The sequence below is a fragment of the Taudactylus pleione genome, unplaced genomic scaffold (genome assembly GCF_031769625.1).
Source record: "Taudactylus pleione unplaced genomic scaffold, aTauple2 ptg000010l, whole genome shotgun sequence".
Taxonomy (NCBI): Eukaryota; Metazoa; Chordata; class Amphibia; order Anura; family Myobatrachidae; genus Taudactylus; species Taudactylus pleione.
In genome coordinates, this window is record NW_028284413.1 from 6,602,251 (window position 1) to 6,624,922 (window position 22,672).

The following is a 22,672-nucleotide window of genomic DNA, read 5'->3' on the forward strand; positions in this document are numbered from 1 at the left end:
ACTAGGTGAAAGTGTTATGCCTGGCCATCGCCCATGAGCGTGACACAGGTGCCTAAATGGACACTGTAATACAGGGCATCAAGTTTTTCGCAAAATAAATACACAATGTCAATAATCAGTGCGGAAATGTAGGTATGAGTCTATATACAAAGCTGGAAATCTAGCAGTGCCCTATATATAAATTACAGGTAACACTGCTAGGAATTCATTTACAATATAACAAACCGGCATGTGGACAAATGCTTGTAAACATTGCATATAATAATGTATAAGTAAGTGCTTTGGCCGACACTACAGCAAAAAAAAAAAAAAACAGCACTGTGTTAAACAGTGAGTTCACAGCTTGTTGAATGAATCATATCTGTTAGTATATCTGTTAGTGCCTATATACATTTGAACACCATTTTTTAGTGCTTGTTTTCAACTATTCAAAACTGTGTATGCTCACGGACAGAGAATGTAGAGTGCAAAAAATAACAAGGTCCATCCAAAAATAGGCCTGCTTGCAACTCTGTAAATGTCCGAAAGTATCAACGCCTATCTTGGCTTCTTATACAATCTTTATGTATCCATCTGTTTAATAAGTGTATATATTGTACTCCTTCTGTCCTAGAATATCTTGGAGACTCCACCTTCCTGGACCCCAGCAAATTTACTAGTGACGTAGATTGTAAGGAATCCTAATAATGTTGTTTGCTGTGAAATACGTCATCATGTTCCTGATCTTGCCGCATTATAATACAAAACATGGCACTATATCACAGGTGGTGGGACCACAATGACATGAAGCACATTATCACATAATTTACCATGGATATGCCTCTTGGGTTGGAGCTTTGGAGTCTTCTATGAGAAAGGTGCCTAAAATAGGCAATATGTATTGGAAATATTAACAGGTTAGGGCTATACTGTGTATTCATGATTTTTTTCCATTATTTATAACATTGTTCATGTAAACAGGTGCATCCTCCCTAAACACATTGTAGGTCTATAACGACTTACCTGTCACTTCCATGATTGTATCTACAGTCATTGTAGTTTCTACAGATTGCAATGCTATTTTTGAAGTAGTTATCTCTGTAATAAATGCCATACTACCTGATGTGACAGCTGATTGCTGAGTTGCCAGAGTAGTGTTGTTTCCTGATGGTGTAACAGAATGAAATATTGTAGATTGCTGTCCTGATGTTGTCACTTTGCTCACTGTCAAATTGTTTGTTGTGCTGAGTACAGCTTCTGTAGATATATCTGATGCTGATGTAAGCATTGCAGTCAGTGTGCTTGGTGTCCCAGATGTATTACCTGTTGTAGTTATGATTGACAAAACAGTTAATAAAAACTGAAGTTTAAATCATCACAAAGAAACATAACTTAATGAATATTTGAAAATATGAGCACTGCCATTCATTAAATAAATATAAAAGTATTTGAAAGACAAACATGTTGGACTAATAGATAGAAAAGCTTCTGTAAACAAAAATTTAGAAAGGTGAGAGCTGATACAGTATGTTACACCCTGTCCTAGGTAAAGGGTGTTGCAGCTCTGTTTGTGTGGTGCCTCTCATATATTCTACCACAGTACTTCCACCAAAGCCCCCTGCTCTGACTCCTTGTAATTTATGCACGCGCATCACAAATACAACCACAGTAACACTGTAAAAAATATCATAATTTGCCCAGAGTCAGATCTTGCGTGTATCCCCCCCACATTTGCACCCCTAAACAATTCTTGCAAAGGTGACAGGATCTGTTTCTTGTGCTTGAAAACAATTGGCAGTTTTATGCAAAGGAAGTTTAAAATGGCATAGTGTGTTTTCCAGGGCAACTACTGTATGCGGTGTTATCCCCCCAACATCTGCACTGCAAAAATAAAAAAGTAGAAAAAAACAGCCCCTGCTTTCCCTATCTCATTGTACGTTCACTTGGTTTGGTGGCAGTTAAGTTCAACAACAGTAGCTTTATTCCTGTCCTGGTTTTAAAAAATAAAACCAATCATGGATCAGTCGATAGAAGAGCAGGAGCAACCAAGTACTACTGCCATGGTTACTGCCAGTAATGGTACTTCTTCAAAATCTACTAAAGGTGTTCAACAGGTAAGAAGGTTTAAAGGGCACCTTACATCTAATCAATGTTTCCATTCGTAAAGAAAAAATACCTCTAACTAATAAAGGAAAATTTACTGCTGAAAAATGTAAAATTGCGAAAATGCCATACACCACACGCAGTTGCAAGGGAAAGCTCAGACCATGACCTTTCTTTGCGAGATGTGGTCCTGCTATTGATGTTTCATGCAATATAATGCCTATTGCGGAAGCCGGGGCCAAACACAGAGCCTGATTCAGAGCCGGACGCTATTTGCGGTCGTTCGTCCAGAAAATAGGGGTGGCTATTCAAATGAACCGTTCGCTCTTTGCGGTCTGTTCACGCCTCTATGTCTGAACGAGCGAACAAAATTTGCTGTCGTTTTTTGAAAAAATACGCCCCCTGGCCGCTCGCATCCTACGTCATATCCGCTATTTATTAGATTAATCGAGTACATCGACAAGCGTATGAACTGCTCGCTATTCTTGTGGTTGGTTTTTGCTACCACAATCTTGCGAGCAGTTCTGGCTATAAAATAACCCAGTGACGTGGTCAATGACACCGCTGTATTAATTATGCACACCCTTAAAACGCCCGTTTTGACCTTTAAGCACGCCTGCGTTCGGATCTCCACTCCCCGTTTTCAAGCACCTTCCCCTATTACCACCCACATGTGCCTCATTCTGTCACTCAAAATAGCAGGCATTCGCTATTTAGCGAACAAACGATTTTCGGCCGCACTGACTGGTTCGCGCATGCGTATTACGATCCGTACGCATGCGCAGTTGGGCAAACATCGCTCGGAGCGAACGAGCGGCCGCTTACGAGCGGCTCTGAATCAGGCCCTCAGTCAGACATCCTCTATAACCTTGCATGCAATACCTTCTCGCTCTGAGTCTAAATGAGTCCCCCTTAAAACTGGCATATGAGAGCACAAAAACAACACTAAGGGGTAAATTTATTAAGATCTGTGTTTGTCCCGATTTGCATTTTCGGGTGATAATATCACTTTTTTGCAAATCAAGAATTTACTATCAAGTCGGTTGATTTATTCATTTTTTCAGGTTGAAATCAGGTGGTTTAATGCTGCAAATGCAGCCACTTTGAACAATAGAAATTATATCACCATCGGCTCAATTCGGAAGTGATGCAGCAACAACTGGCCCAGTTTCTTCAGGAGATGTCTCATTGCCAGGATAACCTTCAGGCTTCTCTGGTCACTGTAAATTTACCAAATGTTCCTAATCCACAGCCCATACGAGTCGTCCCCGATCCTACCGCTACTACTGCTCCACTTAATCTGCATCTGCAGACAACTAATAAGTTCGACGGGAACCTCAAGTCATGTCGGGGTTTTCTCAACCAGTGTGACGTACATTTCACGCTTCAGCCAGCAAACTTTCCCTCTCCCAAAGCTAAAGTGACTTACATCGTGTCCTTCCTTTCTGGATCCGCCCTGGACTGGGTGTCGCCACTGTGGGAAAGATCCGATCCTCTGCTGGACAATTATCCTGACTTTCTGGCCTCCTTTAGAAGAATCTTTGATGAGCCAGGAAGAAGGATGTCAGCTGCCACTGAGATTCTGCGACTACACCAAGGCAACTGCTTCATGAGTCAGTATGTAGTCCAGTTCCAGACGTTGGCTTCAGAGCTGAAGTGGAATGAGGAAGCCTTGATCGCTGCATTCTGGAGTGGCCTTTCTGACCGAGTAAAGGACTATCTCACCACTATGGATCTTCCTTCCTCACTGAATGAGGTCATCTCGCTTTGCAACAAAGTGGACCTTAGACACTGGGAATGCCAAGCTGAGAAGACTAAGGGAGACCGTTATCAGTTCCGCCCAGCCACCATTCCTAATACTCCAGTTCCTGAGCCATCCAATGAGGAGCCGATGCACATCAGTAGAGCTCGCTTATCTACTGAAGAACGGCAAAGATGCCACCGAGACAATCTCTGCCTTTATTGCGGAGGGTCCGGCCACCTGGTGGCATCCTGCCCTATTCATCTGGGAAACTCCCGCTCCTAACTGGCATTGGGGACACCAGGTTAGGCACATAATGTGTCAGTCTCCATCTGAAAAAAAGTCTACCTTGTCTCTCTCTGGAATTTGAGCAAAATTCTAAATGAGTGCTTTCTCTCCTTGATTCAGGAGCAGGAGAGAGCTTTATCACCACTGAACTTGTCCAGAAGCTCTCAGTTCCCATCACTACACTTGAACGCAACATCACCTTATTCGCAGTGGATGGCAGCCATATCCTTAGTGGGACTGTGACCTCATTGACTCAACCAGTACGAGTCCGGATAGGATAAGTAATGTCGCAGGTTCTTAAACCAATGTGATGTGCACTTTATCCTGCAACCTGCCAATTTTCCATCAGACTAAACCAAGATTGCTTACATTGTATCCCTGCTCTTGGGTCCAGCTCTGCATTGGGTATCCCCATTATTGGGAACGAGCTGACCCACTACTGTCTTCTTATACTGACTATATTGCCACTTTCCTTAAGATATCTGATGAGCCTGGAAGATTTATGTCAGCTTCTAGAGGCGGTAAATCTATGGGTCAATATGTGATCTGTCGAAGCCAAATAGATTGTAAGCAATCGCACAATTGCGCATAACCCGCTTCACGATATTCATCGGACGATTTGATCAAAATCATTCACACTCCCGAGGCACATTTGCGCATGCACCCGTGCACGATCGCGATCCCAATGCGCATGCAATCATCTAGTAGTGCACGCATCCCCATACAGCTGCCCCACACCATATTGTGAATGGCACACCACGCTACTCTGCGACTGGGCGCTCGGCACCATTTTAGATAAAATAAGTTAATATGGCAATATCTAAATAATGTATTGCACATCAATCGCACAGCAAGCTTTTTAATAATCCTTTCGGACACCTCACCAAAATGAACTGTGTCCCATTCTAACAATAATCCAATGCTGAGTACACCAAAACATAACTTACATTTACCAATGCGCATAGTGCTAAATAGCGCATACATAAACTTCAATAATATACAAACTGACACAGCAAATGTTCCATATAAAGAATATTATATTATAATAGGATGTCGACCGAATGATATATGTTGAACACTAGATATATGATATCTGACCCCAGGAATGAGATAAACTGGTCGTGTATGGTACCTTCCGATTTCCTTATGTCTCCACAGGATTATGGATCAAACAGCATGAATATCAGAGGAAACACCGACAAGTTATGAAGATCTGGAGGATTCATATTATTTACTGTACAACATTGTATGCATTGGCCCTTTGAATTAACATACCTAGGGCGGGAGATTAGAAACAATGGGATTCTCTAACATAGTTCAGCCCCTAGTGACACCTAATGTATACTAACCACTGAAGTGCTGCATTTACTGTGACTCATAATAAAGGCCAATGAGCCTGCTTGTTTGTTATACAATTGAATCTAAGTGAATAAATACCGAGCCCTGGTTGAGTTGATTACTCATACAATCCCATTGAATGAGTGGCAGCATCTTGGAGATGACTGTAATTCCCAGACCAGTGCGCTTGCGAATCGTGTGGTAATTGTATAATTTATTGTTATTTACTGTACTTTGGCGCTCATTGTTTAGATTAAGGCATTTATCCCCTATTTACAATATAATATTTTTGTGTGTTGGAAACACAAACTCTTGAGTGTGACTACGTTATTTATGTTAGTAAATTGGCGATATATGTGTTCCTCGAAGACAACCAATCGCTCTCTCTCTTCAGTAACGTAATTTTAGATTCGTTAGATCCAATTTCAGACTTTAGCATCAGAATTGCAATGGAACGAGGAAGCTCTCATAGCCACATTCTGGAATGGAGTTTCTGACAGAATTAAGGATGAAATGGCAACCCGCGATCTCCCATCTAAATTGGAGGCCCTTATTTCCTTGTGCATCAAAATTGACTTACGTCTCCAAGAACCTTTTTGTATAAAAAGCAAAATCAAAGGTTTTTCTTCTACTCATGTGAAAAATTCCATGCCTCATATAGAACCTATGCAAATTGGTAGGTCCCGTCTCTCGCCTGAAGAACGTCAATGATGACGTCAGTTGAATTTATGTTTATATTGTGGTGAAGTTGGACATATGATTTCTTCTTGTACCAAATGACCAGGAAATGGTCGCTACTAATCTCTCAGAGAGGGAAAAGATTAGGAGTAATACATTCCTCTTCTCAACCACTTGACTCTGATTCCTGTGACTATTATTCTTGCCAATAAATGTTACTCTCTTTCTGCTCTTCTGGATTCTGGTTCTGCTGAGAACTTTATAAAACATAGCTATGTCATCAAGCATCTTATTACCACTGTGACTTTGGAGCTCATTCAGACCTGCTCACTAGATGTGGCCGCTCGCTCTCAGCGTATGGAAATTTTGTAAAGTAACAACAAGGCAGCCGCTTGTTCGGCAAGGCATAAGCATGCCCACTATGTCTTGGCGAGCAATCACTTTGTGTTTACAGACACCCACCAGCCTGTCTTTATCTGCACACTAGCGTACATCATCTCCAGAAAATATATTCAACCATTGGTAGATCTGGTTACATAGGATCTGACCACAGCGCTTGCAGCTGACTGTACCCAACTGAAAGTACTGCAAGCACTTCAATGTGTTTTACAACCAGGTGACATGTGCTATGACTGCCAGTTAATTATGCACGCCCCAGAAATGGCATGGAAACACTCTGGCACACCTGCGTCCGCAACTCCACTCCCCCGTTACTACTGCCCTGCCCCTGTTACCACCCATAAATGGCCACTCCTGTCACTCATTCCACTTTGTTGTCTTTGCAGGGTGAGCGAGCAAAATCCAATCACTCATACTAGTTTGCGCACGCGCATTGCGAACTACATGCATGTGCACATTAGTGAACATCATCTGCAATGAGTGACCGCTTGGTAGCGAGCAGGTCTGAATGAGCTCCTTTGTCCCATCCAATATCACTGTTGGCTGTGGACAGCAGTCTGATTCCTCATGGCTCCATCACTGACTGCACGTCAACTGTTAAACTCCAGGTAGGAGCATTGCACTCTGAAGAAATGTAATTTCTCATCGGTCCTAAGGCTACCCATGCTATTGTACTCAGACTTCCTTGGCTACAGAAGTACAAACCCCAGGTCGATAGGTCTACCATGCATATCCTGTCTTGGGGTAAGAACTGTGCTAAAGCATGTCTGGAGAAAGTGGTTCACATCAGGTTCTCTGATACCTCTCTGGCTGAGAAACTAATATCCCAATACCATTCTTATCTGGCCATTTTCAGCAAACAGGGGGCTGACATTTTGCCTCCCTACAGGGAGTGGTATTGTCCAATAGAGTTTCTACCTGGAAAAACGCCTCCCCGGGGTCGGACTTATCCACTATCCGTGCCAGAGACAACATCAATGACTGTACGTTCGAGAATCTTGTGAAAAGTTTCATTTAACATTTATCTTCTACTGCCGGTGCAGGGTTCTTCTTCATTAAGAAAAAAGATGGTGATTTCATTGAGTCCCCTATAATCAATACAGGGGCGAAGACCACCATCAAGAATCGCTACCTATTAGCACTGATCACAGCTACCCATTAGCACTGATCACAGAGCTCTTTGATAAGGTGAAAGGGTCTACGGTCTTCACGAAATTGGATCTAAGGGGAGCATACCATTTAATCCATATTCGCTTGGGTGGTGAATGGAAAAAGGCATTCAAAACTAGAGATGGGCACTATGAAAACCTCAATATGGCCTTTGGTCTGAGCAATGCCCCAGCCGTTTTTCAACATTTCATGAACAACATTTTTTCGTGACTTCCTGTACCACTCAGTGGTTGTATACCTGGATGATATCCTTATATTTTCCAGTGATCTTGTTACTCATTATGACCAAGTGAAAAAAGTCAAGTCCTCAGAAGACTTTGTTCTAACCAGCTTTATTGTAAAATTGAGAAATGTGTGTTTAAAGAACCGGACATTCCTTTTCTAGGGTACAACATGTCAGGTACCGGCCTCAAGATGGATCCCGAAAAGGTTCAAGCAGTACTTTCCTGGGCTTAACCCAATTCCTTAAAAGCCATTCAAAGATTCCTGGGTTTCACCAACTACTACAGGAAATTATTTAAAGGAGTTTCTACCTTGGCAGCTCCAATCTCTGCATTAACCCATAAGGGTGACAACCCAATGCAATGGTCTCCAGATGCAAAGTCGGCCTTCCAGTTATTAAAGCAGTCATTCATTTCTGCTTCGATACTCTGCCAACCTGATGTCACTCAACCTTTCATCCTTGAGGTGGACACATCCTCTAAAGGAGTAGGGGCAGTGTTATCACGAAAATCTGAAGAAAAACTACACCCATGTGGATTTTTCTCCCAAAAATTATTGCCTGCTGAAAAAAACTACCCCATTGGCAAGAAAGAACTTTTAGCCATCAAACTAGCCTTCCAAGAATGGCATTACCTGCTGGAACTTGCCCGTTTACCCAAAATTGGTATTCACCAACCACCAACCACAGGAATCCCCGGTGGGCATTGTTCTTCTCCCGATTCCATTTAAACATTTCTTTCTGTCCTGGCTCTCGCAACTGCAAGGCAGATGCCTTATCTTGGTCCATGAACCCCGAGGACAAATCTGAAGTTCCTGAACTATATGTGTATGACTGATGTAGTTACACCTCCTCTAGAGAAAATGTTTGTCTCCCCTGAACTTTGCAAGCAACCATTGTTATGGGCTTATGCCTCCAATTCTCCAGCCATACAGGAATTAAAAAGACTCTGGAACTTCTTAAAAGATCCTATTGGTGGCCTTCTATGCCATCTGATGTACAAGAGTTTGTAACCTCATGCACTCAGTGTGCCCAGCATAAAATGTCTCACCAATTGCCTGTTGGACAATTACAGCCTCTGCCCATTCCACTACAACCAAGGACCCATATATCCATGGAATTTATTACCGACCTTCCAGTCTCCAAGGGATTTACCACCATATGGGTTGTAGTCGACAGGTTTTCAAAGATGGCACACTTCATACCTCTCTCAGGATTAAATCCTACATGATAGGTTGAAAACTTACTGCAGGTTCAGTTGATCTGTGATGCCGATACACGATGCGGGGACAAGCATTGCTATCGTAATTGTACTGGATTACAACACTATTTACACGATTGGTCATTATGAATGATCAAAGACGGCCAAATCATGTAAAAAATCACACCGTGTTTGGGCACCTTTAGTTGCAACTTCTTAATCTATTCCCAATCTGAATCAGGCTGTGTATGCGACCCACACTGTATCCAGCCTGCACTTTATAGAAACCAGCACTGTAACCTGCACTGTATCCAACCCACAGGTATGGAATGCTGTTTTCATGGTTGGGAAGATTTTGGGGAACTGCTCAACAAAAAGGCTAAATGTTGGGAGCTCTTGTTGCATGGTTGGTGTTTGTCCAATAGGACTGTAAGGGGAGGGATTATCAGATTTTATTTAGGTTTTGGGAGTTGTTTGCTTTCTCTTTGGTCCTGTGTTTTTTTTTGTCTGTTTTTGGTCTGTGTTTTTTGGTGACTCTTTCTGGTTTTATCTTTAGTTTGCTGTGGAAAAGCATAATTATCAGCAGATGCATTGGCGCAGGAGGTGGTTGCGGCTGACTAGGCTAGGCTAGTGTCACATTGAAGAGAAATGTTAGTGACACTAACCGTGTGTCACAACTCTTGAGTAGATTATGGATGCGGCCCGTATTTAGGGAATTGACGTGAACTATTCCTGAGGCGCAGAGTCTAATGTGCCGGTGGTTTTCACCAGGGACCCTCACAAGAAGGTATGGACTTGGCTGCCTCCAACACACAGGTCATGGCCCCCAGGACAGGTTCTGCTCTACAGGTGCTGGGAAACTCTGGATGGAGCGTAGGGAATATTCAGCGTAGTCCACAAGCCAGGTCAGGACCAAACAGACAATACAGTACCAGGGAGCAGACAAAAAGCAGGTCACAGGGATTAGCCGAGGTCAGAACCAGATATAATGCAGTACCAAGGAACAGGCAAAACAAGAGTCACAGGCAAGCCAAAGGTCGGGAACGTTTAGAGAATATACACTGGAATGCTGGAGTAAGGTAATGGAGCCTATACTCTGGCAAAGGAGTGCTCCAAGGGACTTCCTTAAATAGGCAGGTTTGAAACTGGCGCCTACTGTGAAGTCATGTGTATGGGCCCTTCAAGTGTATGGCCCTTTAAATTTCCATACAGGTCAGCACGCACGCTCCTTGGAGCCGCAGCCACATGTAGTTTTACCAGCCGCCCAGCAGGGGGAGCTGCAGCCATCGTCCATGGACTCTGCACACACTAGCAGTGGGCGCTGGGGGGATACCGCCTGCCGTCCGGAACTACAGCGCCACCGGACTTGGTAAGTGACAGCCGGTGTCCGGCATGCTGTGACACCGTGGCTGCTGTATGTGTATGGTGGTCTGGCATCACAAGAATGTGCAGCAGATGGATGTATTATTTTTGTTAGGGATGTGCGCCGAACCCCGTGTTTTGTTTTTTGTATCTGTATCTACTTGTGTTTTGGATCTGTATATTTTCAAAAAAAAATCATAAAACAGCTAAAATCACATAATTTGGGCCTGTTTTTGTTCCTACAGTATTATTAACCTCAATAACATTTATTTACAGTCAATTTTGACCACCTCACAGCTCACGAGTATGGTTCAATGGATCTACAATTCATAGATAGACAGTGATTAGGTAGACAAGGGAAGATAGACAGGCAATAGATAGACATGGACTGAAGGTCGACAGGGTCTGAAGGTTGACACACTAAAGGTTGACTGGTAACAAGGTCGACAGGTACTAAAGGTCGATGGGCAATAGGTCAACAGGATCAGAAGGTCTACACACTAAAGGTCGACACACTAAAGGTCAACTGGTAACAAGGTCGACAGGCAGTAGGTCGACACTCATATAGTCAAATGGTCGACCAAATTTTTTTTTTTTTATGGTTAGTGTCTGGGTTAGACACTGACTCCGACGGGTTGACTAGTAACAAGGTTGACAGGTATGAAGGTTGACAGGCAGTAGGTCAACACTTATATAGTCAAATGGACGACACTTTTTTTTTAGGGTCAGTGTCAGGGTTAGGCACTTATCCCGACGGTTAGGGTTAGGTACTTACCCCGACGGTTAGGGTTAGGCACTTTGGGTTAGGCACTAAGAGGAGGGTTAGGAATAAAGATTAGGGCAAAAAAACAAACAAAAACATCTGTCGACCATTTTCATGGCGACTATATTAGTGTAGACATGTGATGGACATTTGCATGTAGACTACATGAGTGTCGACCTATGTCGGACATTTGCATGATGACAAAAGGAGTGTAGACCATTTGCATGTTGACCACATGTCGACATGTGTCGACCATTTGAATGACAACCATGTGTTGACATGTGCTGTCCATTCACATGTCGACACCGTGTCTACGTGTATTGGCCATTTTCATGCCGCACATGTGTCTACATGTGTCGACCATTTGCATGTCTATTATATGAGAGTCAACCATTTACATGTCAATTATATGTGTGTCGACCTAATGACCATGTCAACCTTCTGCCTGTCTACCTTCATACCTGTCAACCTTCAGTCCCTGTCAACCTATTGCCTGTCTACCATCAGTCCCTGTTGACCTTGTTACCAGTCAGTCCCTGTCAACCTATTGCCTGTCTACCGTCAGTCCCTGTTGACCTTGTTACCAGTGTGTCGACCTTAAGACCCTGTCGACCTTCAGTCCCTGTCGACCTATTGCCTGTCTATCTTCCATTGTCTACCTAAACACTGTCTATCTAGACAATGTAGACCTAAAGACCGGATACCACAGCTCACAGTATTGATTTCATCTAGTTTAGGCCAAAAGTTTGCATCCAGCTAGCTGGCTGGCTAAGCTAAGCAACAGTAGAGGGTGGCACTAACATGTGGCAGTTCAGCTTCCAACATGGCACAGAGAGGCATTGCAGTGGTAGACAGGATGGCAGTTTAATAAACTATACGACCCCTAGGAAGTTTTAAAACCAAGAATGTTTTCCTTAACTAGATCAGAGGCCCGATGGGGTTGGATATGTTTATGGACTAAAGACAGGGAAAGGACCAGAGGATTAATTTGATTTTATTTATTTTAATGTTTTGATTTTTTTTTTAAATTATGAGGGAAGATCTAGGATCAAGCTCCTCAGTTCCTAAAAGATATCTTTGATCTGGAGGATTATTCTACATTTGTATACACCTAATAGAAGTGAGGTGGCCTTGCTTGTGGAGGTGCTGCTAAAACATACTGTAAACAGAGATTTACTTGGTCCCATTATCCCTAACAACCTCCCTGAGTACAAAGACTTGCTTCGGATAATGGGACCAAGACTTTTTTTTTTCTTTTTTGTGGATTGATAATATTAATTTTATTTAACTTTTATTTTTTTTACACTGGGGAAGAGCACTCCTGAACGAGGCAGCAGCCCCTTGATGAAAAACACAGACAGCACCCCTTCTTTTAGGACAACAAAGCACCTCTGCTGAGTGCAGACAGACCACCTGCAGTGCAGAGTCACAAATACGTGGACGATAAACTGCGGTCTGGCCGGCAGTGCCACCAAACAATAATAGCGCAGCTACCTTGCTAACGAACACACACACAAGAATATATATATATTTTTTGTTTTTTTTTATGGATTGATCATTTTATTTGGAATATATTGTTTTGATCCTGCACTCAAATATGTTTGTGGTCAGGAGCTGCTCTGGTACTGGAGGTGTCCTAATTCCTCCTAATGGTAGTATTGTATAGATTAGTGTACCTGAGCACTACACCTAGGAATGTCCTATATAGTATTTAATTGTTGCTTGTGTGCCAATAACAAATTACTATAATATCCTTACTGAGTAAATGAGTAGAATGGGATATGTGTATATTAATCAGATGAAGAGACACATATAAGTATATGAAAGAAAAAAAGGGGTGCCCAAGATGTATCTTCTGGGGAGCGGAGTACGGCAAGTAAAGACTGCCTGGGATTGCTCTAAATACAGGATGTCCTGGAACCGGGCATGAGTGCCGTCAATGTACCTTGTGACAGGTGCTGTCTGGGGAGGGGATGTTTCAGCATAGACTCCCACCGGAGATGATTGCCATGCACCCTCTCTTACCAAGAGACTTACCTTCCTTGCTCTCATCAGTGTCTCCGCTCCTTTCCCCCTAGCCGGCTGTTCTCTCTTTTGGCATGTCTGTTCCTCCTCGTTGCTTCTCAAGTGGTGATGTACTTCCGGGCTGTGCTGTGTCGTAGGTGTTTGGTGCTAATCCGGATAGCGGATTGGAACACAAGCAACAATTAATTACTATATAGGACATTGATAGGTGTAGCGCTCAGGTACACTAATCTGATAATCTTATTTCACTTTAATTTTTTTTTACACTGGGAATTAGCACCCCTGAACAAGGCAGCAGCCCCTTGATGAACAACACAGACAGCACCCCTTCTTTATGGACAACAAAGCACCTCTGCCAAGTGTGGACAGGCAACATGCAGTGCAGAGTCACAAATATGTAGACGATAAACTGCAGTCTGGCCAGCAGTGTCACCAAACATTAATAGCGCAGCTAAGTTGCTAATGCACACACACAAAAGAAAGGAAAAAAAAGCACTTTGCACTGGCGAAGATCACCTCTAATTGACAGAGCACCCCCCCTGGACAACACAGCACCCCTTTATGGACTGCAGCCCTAGCCCATTGATGGACAGGACAACAACACAGCAGCAGCCCTTATGCATAACACAGCAGCAGCCCCTTGATTGACAGGACAAGTGACACAGCAGCTGCAGCCCCCCTTTATATACTGCAGTCCCAGCCCCTTTATGGACAACACAGCAGCAGCCTTCAGTCCCAGACCCCGACAGGACAAGTTGGACAACACACTGACACAGACAGTAACAGCAACACATTTGTTCAGTTCACCATCCACACCCAGAGTGAAAATGGGGCCGATCACCGGTACCTTTATAGAATACAAAACCTGTGAGAATCTGACAGTGGGAGGATGACGTTTTGCTTCGTTTTGAGATCCGAGTCAGATGGGAAAACCCGAGCCAGTCTTGGACCCGACTCGGAATTGCAATGTTCAGGTGGGTCCAGTTCTAGGAGAACCAGACCCACTCATCTCTAATTTTTGTCTCTACCTTACTTTATCTCTAGTCCTCTTTATTCAAATTTGTTACACAAAATAATTTGACACAATTATTTGTTGCCAAACACAAGTCTCCATGTAGTTTTTTTTAGTTAAAACTGTTATTTGTTATTATGCTAAGACAGAGGTTCCCAAACGCAGTCCTTAATTTGATTTAACCACCTGTGTTCAACCATGGATATCTCCAAAACCTGAACTCTTGGGGAGCTTTGAGGACCGCGTTTGGGAACCTCTGTGCTAAGATATTATTATGAGCGGTAAATCCTCAGCCCAAAGTCAGCTTATTTCTGGGGCATACTGTACTAACTGAGTCATAGGCAAAGGAGAGGAGCATCTGGCCTCCCTACAGTAGGAGGGATCAGAAGTTCCTACTCCAGCTGGGTCTCTATCACCTATAGACAGACTGAAAGCTAATGGTAACAGGCTCTAAAAAGCTAAAATCTTTTCATAGCTCATTGAATAGCCCCATCTTGCCATTCCATACAGAACTATGGGGACTGTGGTAGTTTAGTAAAAGCTGCAGTACTTAAGTAAACTCCAGAGATATCAATGTATTCTCCTGTGTTTTACAGTATATAGCAGTAAAGACTTAAATTTGCCATAATCCTGTAAAAATAGACATTTATGGTTTAATAAATAGGGCCAAGGTTTTGTTTGCACATGTACAGAACAGGCCATGCGTGATCGCTCAATCCCCCTTTAGCCACAGCGCATTTGGGAGGTGGACACAAGTACCATACAAAATGGGGGCAGTTCTTCTAGTCTAGCTTCATCGGGCAGGCTGTGTAAGTTTCAGCTTATGCAGCCTGGCCACAGCAGCATGCGGTCACATCACAGATACATACAGAAGATGACTATTTCCTCCAGAAACCTCCTGCCGCTTCCCTGCGGCTGTGCAATACCATCCATCTCTAAATCAGACACATTGATACGCCAAGCAAAGAAATATTTTTACAATTTAGTTACCTACACTGCAAGTAGTAATGTAGTCTGAACAACAGTCATGGCTTGAAAGGCAGTATTCATCACAGAAACATCCTCTATAACAGAAATCATCGCGGCCTGGGCAACAGAGTTTAGAGCCTGTGGAACATCCTGTATGGAAATGAAGTAAAAATATAATTTATATGTTTGTGATATTGACAGTAGATTATTACTAGTTTTATATTTTTGAACATTTCTCTCAATTGGAGTTTTCAAATAAGGGCTGTTATGTGTAACAATTTTCATGGGGATGGACTGATCTATAATGAATGAAATATTAAGTTACCTAGTGGTTGTTTTTCTCCCCACTCTGCATTAATAACTTGTCATTCGCTAACATCTTTAAATACAGAGGCACAAATGGCAAATAAAAGAGATCACACTCTATGTGATGACTGGAGGGCCCCTCAACCTGTTACTAGGCCTGCAGCTTGGCTCATCTCAGGGTAGTGACCCAGACATTGTCAGGGGCGCCGAGAGGGGGCGGGGGAGCGGGTACAAATTACCTGGGCCCGGGCTTCCTGAGGGGCCCGGCGGTGGCCCAGGTCGGGCACCGCCCCCCCACCCTTCTCTCTACAACACAGCAGCCCAGCTGAGCAGCAGCCATAGCAGTCTCCTTTACCTGTGGGGGAGAGCGATCACACTGATCGCGCCCCCCCCTGGCTTTGCGCTGGGCTAAGGGGCTTAAGCGCCCCCCTCCCCGGCACTGCAAAAGTGCTTTTTTTTTTTTTTGGTCAGGGGGGCATGGTCAAGCCTCTGCACCTGGGCCTGCCAGGGCTCTCTACGGCCCTAGACATTGTACTGTACTTTTTACAACCTATTCCTCTGATTTTTAGTATTAAAGTACAGGGAGAAGTAGCTGCATGACCAGTGAATGTAATGACTGCTTGTTATAACTGTGGGGTATTGTGTTTGCAATGTAATAACTTATGTAATGATGTTGCAATCAGGGTTGTCTTAACAGCAGTAAGGGCCCTGGACAAAGCAATGCACTGGGGCCCCTACCCACCCATTCACGGGAAAAAAATTAAATTGTCAATAAAATTAAACCCTCCTGCATGCCCATCAGACCTCCCACACATGCAGAGAGACTCTGCCTGACTGGTCTGACGCCAGCGGATGAAGTGAAACTGGGACCGAGGTTAGTACTCATCACCGGGGGAAGATGGGGTGGGGGAGGTTAGATCAGAATACAGTGCACTGGCGGCCGGCTTATAAAAATATCACAAATTTACCAACTGGCCGCAGCTGCAGGGGGACGGGTTGGCAGGCTCCTACAAGCTTCGGGCCCTTGGGCAACTGCCCAACAAGCCCAATGGAAGAGATGGCCCTGGTTGCAATGTTGGTTACTAGGTACTGCCTTGGGTTCTATTTGGAGGAGAGTTGTTACTTCCTTGTACCTTCCCCCACCATTGGAATGCCAAGCCTTTCAACACACAAGGGCCGCAAGGAACTAACAACTCAGACATGATGATGCTACTACAGCAGGTGGCCCAGGTCCTCTCCTATTCTGTCCAGGACACATTACCATCCTGCAGATCAAAATACACCCGAATGATCCACTGGACTGGATAAAAAGTATCTGCACCAGAAACTCTTTTTATTATTCTGTGTCACCAAGGTTGGAGCGGGCCTATTACTCTGCGGATCTTGCCAGGCTCATAGGCAGCATTACCTTCCAGCCAGCAAGTCGCAAGCCCAATGGTCAGGATCCGAAAAAAGGCTGTACATGAGGCATCGTTCAGTAGCATTACTCTCGGTGGGATCCTGATCAGTGGCCTCCTTTACAGCAGTAATTTTCCCTGGTCAAGGCAACTAAGTGTGACACTGTAACTGATCACAATTTCTGTTCTGAAGGGATCACTGATAGGGGATGGAGGCCTCTCAGAGTGTGGATTTAAATAACTCCTTGTTTTTCTTCCACTAACTTCCAATTGAATGCAAATTCAATACATCAGCAATACTAACATTTAAGTATTCACTCCACAGATTACAAAATATGCTGGTGTACACTCACAACCTGGGGGTTTATCAGTCACCAGCCTAATAGTCACCTATGTTACCTTTCATACTCTGTGGCTCAAGTTGCACCATGGAGTTGGCACTACAGTATAGCAAGCCCTGACAAGTCGACAGTAAACAGTCGCAGAACATGAAGTAAACCACATTTCTGACGATTCTTAATGCTTGAGGCTAGAATCTACTGCGCATGTAAGGGTCTCCAAGAAAATGGCGTCTGCGCCATAATCTTGGGGATGAGCAAATCACTGGGAAAATGTCCGCCCCCATTTTTCCCTGTCATTTTTGGTGCTCTGCAGCACCAACCCAGCACTGCAGGAGAGCACTCTGGAGACTGCAAAGAGGTAAGTATAATTATATATGGGTGCAACATGTGTGGTGTGGCCCCGTGTGCATTGCACACCCTGCACCCATTATAGATACACTATTGGCCTAAGGACCTGATTCAGACCCGGACGCTAAGAAGCGTTCACTCGTAGCTGGCGATGGTTTGCATTGTGCGCATGCTTATGCATCGCAGTGCGTGTGCGCGAACCACTGCGAAAGATCGGGAAGTGTTCGCTAACCCAGCATAGACAGCCCAGCAGCATGAGTGACAGGAGAGGCCGTTTGTGAGTGGTGACAGGGGCCGGCCTCTAGAAACGGGGGAGTGGAGCTGTGAACGCAGGCGTGCCTGAGTGTCTTAATGCCGTTTCAGAGGCGTGCATAATTAACAGCCAGCGTCATTGTACACTTCACCTAGCTGGTTTTTACACTGAAGCGCTTGCAGCACTTGCGGTAGGGTATAGTCTACCTCAAGCGCTGCATTCGCTTCTGATTGTACCCGATGTACCAATGGTTGCATACACTTCCTGGCGATGACGTGCGCAAGTGGGCGTCTTAAGACAGGCTGGTGGGCATCTACATACACAAAGAGAATGCACGCCAAGACATAGTGGGCATGTTTATGCCTTGCGTGCGATCACCTGCCTTGCTGGGTGTGTTCTGAATTTGCATACACTCGGAACGAGCGTACACATCTAGTGTGCGGATCTGAATCGAGCCCTAAAAGTGCGAGACCCTGGATAATAAATGGATAAACTGTTGGAGAGGAGTGCGCTTCTGCGCTGTCTCCTATCTCCTTGCAGTGAAGGTGGCTAGGCACCTTCACCAAGATGGTCGCCAGATGTGTTACTGCATACAAGGACACGCCATCTTTACTGTCGCAGTGCTGCATGGACTGAACTCCGTAAGGATGTGAATGCATTTTACCTCTCTCACTGATATCACTACTGCTGCATGTTATCGCTGTTATCACCGTACCAATTTTCCTCAATATACCTGCAAGCCCGGTTAAGGATCAGTGGTCCCGATTCAGACCCGGTCGCAAGCGCTAAGCACTTGCGACCGGGTCGATGGTAGGCTAGTGCGCATGCACACGACAGAGCCGGCTCCGTCGTGCGCATGCGCGAGACCCGGATAGAGACGGGCACTCCATCACTCTGGGTCTCATACCAAAGGGTCAGTGGGAGAGCTTTCGGCTCTGTTAGAGCCGAAAGCTCTCTGGGGCTTGCAGCAACGAGACCCTACCACAAGGGTCTCATCGCAAGCCCAATGGTCGCGATGGTCTTGACCATCGCGACCATCATCATGGTCACCCACAGATATGCGAGCGGCGAGGAGGCCGTTCTGCCCGGCCCCGATTCAGAGCGAGCGCTCTGTCAGAGCGTCCGGCTCTGAATCAGGGCCACTGTTTGGACTAAACTCCATTATCCACTGATACCTATCATTAAGCTCCTTGGTTGTTGGTTCTATACCAATAGGACATATCAACATAATTGAGGGTGTCTGAGGGAATTTTTATTAAATATTTTGTTTTCTTTGTAGTTTTTAAATAAATGTACTGTGTCTGTGACAATTTTAGCAATGATCGGAGTACTGCCTATGGACACTCTCAATAGAAATGATTGGGAGGCCTGCGTCAATTGACAATACAATGTATGATAATTTATGATTAAGCTTTTTTTGGGGGGATGTGTCTTTTTATATTATTATTATTTACTTTTAGATATTTATTGTCTTACATACACTGTAGAAAAGCTGCTAAATACCTGTACCTGTGCAATTAATTCCACAATGATCTGTGACATTGGAGTCTATGTACTAAGGGCCTGATTCAGACCCGCTCGCAAGCGTGTTGATGGTGGCCCAGTGCGCATGCGCGGCATGCGCAAGCCCTGTACCGAGTGAGAACTTCACTCGCCCCGGGGCTCACTACAAGATGGTGTGGCTGTCGATGTTGATCGATAGCTTGCCCCATTTTGTAGGCGGGTAGGGGGGGTGGCTGCACAAACAAAGGCATTTGTGGGCGGCCCTACTGACATCACTCGTGATGTCAGTAGTGGACTTCCTGCTCTATTAGAGCAGGAAGTCCACTCGGGCTTGCGAGACCTGAAACCCTACCACAGGGTCTCCTCGCAAGCCCGATGGTCATGATAATCGCAACCATCGCCAGGCCACCCACTAAAGCTGTGGGTGGTCACCCACAGCTTAGCAAGCGGCCACGAGGCCAGAATTAAAAAAACCACCCCGCCCTTATTCTGAGTGAGCGCTCGCAAATCATGCCCTAAGACCTGGACAGAGATGAAGTACCAACCAATTACCTCCTAACTGTCATTTTTCAAACACAGCCTGTAAAGTGACAAATAGGTACTGATTGGTTGGTACTTCATCTCAGTCAACTTTATCTCTCTCCAACACTTAGTACATAGATCCCATTGTCTCTAAGTGGTGTGCATCAACTTCTATATTGTAAAGCAGGCCTAACAAATGCAGTACTGTACTAGAACATAAATAGGCTCAGCGGTGTATCTATAATGGGTACAGTGTGTGCAGGGCATACGGCCCCCGGGTCCATGGGGCCCCTGCACCGCACACACTGCACCCATATTTTTTTAAACTTACCTGTCCGTGGTCCCACGTTGGGTGTTAGCGCTGCTCAGAACCCCGAAAGAATGGCCGCCTGCTCTGCGCATGTGCAGTAGACTCCGGGCACACTCTAGTGCCCGGAGTCTACTAATGCTCGGCTGGCTAGCCAGCTGCGTCAGTCGGCTGCCAACCACCAGGAGAGAGAGGAGGTAGCCCCGGACGGGGAATGCACACAGGCACCTTCCTCTCTTAAGACGCCCCTGAATAGGCTCCTCACTACTTAGTCTCGACCAAGACGCAAATGTGCAGTGTGCAACAATCTTTGAGTGAAGGTTGAACACACTACAGTCATGCTCCAGAAAAATGAACTTGGGACCTGTGACAATTTACTGCAACAATTTCTGAATTTTGGATTCAGCAAGGTTCGCAATTGCAATGCTGCACGCAATCAGCTTTGCAATTACATCCTTGATATTATGCAAATGCAGCAGGAGGTGGTCGATGGTCGCAATGGTGGATGGCACTGGACCGCCAGCCAGTAAGCCTCAACTTAATCAGGGTGGCCAGTTTGCGAGCCCAGGACACTGCGTAGGTCAATAATGGGTAAATAAGGGTGTGTGGGAGAGTGTTTATTCAATACTAATTTTTTTCTCTACAGCCTGTGTGTGTATGTGTGTCTTTTCATTTGTTTAATATTTTTTTGAAGGTGGACTACAGGTGCCAGCAGGCCCTTGATGCACAGGCACGCTGGCACTTGTGGTAGGCTTTTCTGGGACCAGTAATTTTCCAGTAAAAAACAATATTACTATTATAAAAATAACAACGGCCACCACTCTCTTGGAAGAATCAGCCCTGGTGCCAACTGGCTAGGGCTGGTGGAATGATGGTAAGCCTCCCCACACTACAGTTTTTCCCTCTATGGTTACACTAGCCCTGGATGAGCTTAGACAAGGAACCCTTTATTAATTATTATTAAAATTATTATTATTAATAATATTAAGAATGCCCAATCCATTTTCAGTATACTTCTGCATCCGTGCATCTCAAATCACTACGATTCTGTATCTGACATCACTACTGTGACTCTGCATCTGATATCACTACTGTGACTCTGCATCTGACATCACTACTGTGACTCTGCATCTGACATCACTACTGCAACTCTGTATTTGACATCACTACTGCCACTCTGTATCTGACATCACAGCTACCACTCTGTAACTGACATCACCACTGCGACTCTGTATCTGACATCACCACTGCGACTCTGCATCTGACATCACTACTGCGACTCTGCATCTGACATCACTACTGTGACTCTGCATCTGACATCGCTACTGTGACTCTGCATCTGACATCACCACTGCCGCTCTATCTGACATCACCACTGCCACTCTGTATCGGACATCACTACTGCCACTCTGTATCAGACATCACTACTGCCACTCTGTATTGGACATCACTACTGCAACTCTGTATCGGACATCACTACTGCGACTCTTTATCTCACGTCACTACTGCGACTCTTTATCTCACGTCACCACTGCCGCTCTATCTGACATCACTACTGCCACTCTGCATCTGACATCACTACTGCGACTCTGCATCTGACATCACTGATGCCACTCTCTATCTGGCATCACTGATGCCACTCTCTATCTGACATCACTGATGCCACTCTCTATCTGACATCACTGATGCCACTCTCTATCTGACATCACTGATGCCACTCTCTATCTGACATCACTGATGCCACTCTCTATCTGACATCACTGATGCCACTCTCTATCTGACAGATATACTAACTGAGGAAGCCGCTGACTGTTAGGTGGAGAAATGCGTTTTATCTTCCAGAGACGCCAGCAGTACGGATGCATATGTACTGAATACCACTCTGAAGGGTACCCACAGAGATCAGTGACTATTACCGAGGTAAGCCACAGCGGGCTAATTGCCCGGAGGATTCCCACGGAGCTCGGACATGGCCACCTGAATATTTCACAGGTATAACAGCACAATCAATGAAGGTGTGCAGCCGCAGCAAGCTTAATGCTTGAAAGATCTCCAGATAAGGTGGACATACAATCCCAGTAAAAGGATTCTATTATATATTTTTTATCTCTCCCTTTATTACATGCAGAATCCTTTCTTTTTTGATTTAAATACATTACATGGCCATGTTGGATACAAAATCTAATACAATTGAGAGGAATTTATTGACTGTAAACATAGCCTAAAGGCTCATGAAGGAGACTGAGAACTAATTGTACCTTTAATAGCAGGGTATAATACTGCTTAAGGGAACAAACAAATTGTTTTAAAATATATATATATATTTGCTTTTTTCTTTTTAAACTCAGGACTATGGCCCTCATTCAGAGCCGTACGCTCTGAGCAGAGCGCACGCTCTGAATGAGGGCCGGGCTCAATTTTCATGGAGCGTCCTCCTGGACGCTCGT

At 44.6% G+C, this 22,672-nt stretch overlaps 1 pseudogene; it reads right to left on the reverse strand.

Annotated features, from left to right (window-relative positions):
- Nucleotides 1–17,381, reverse strand: part of LOC148542662 (uncharacterized) — a 42,031-nt pseudogene extending 24,650 nt beyond the window's left edge.
- Between the last annotated feature and the right edge of the window lie 5,291 nt (nucleotides 17,382–22,672).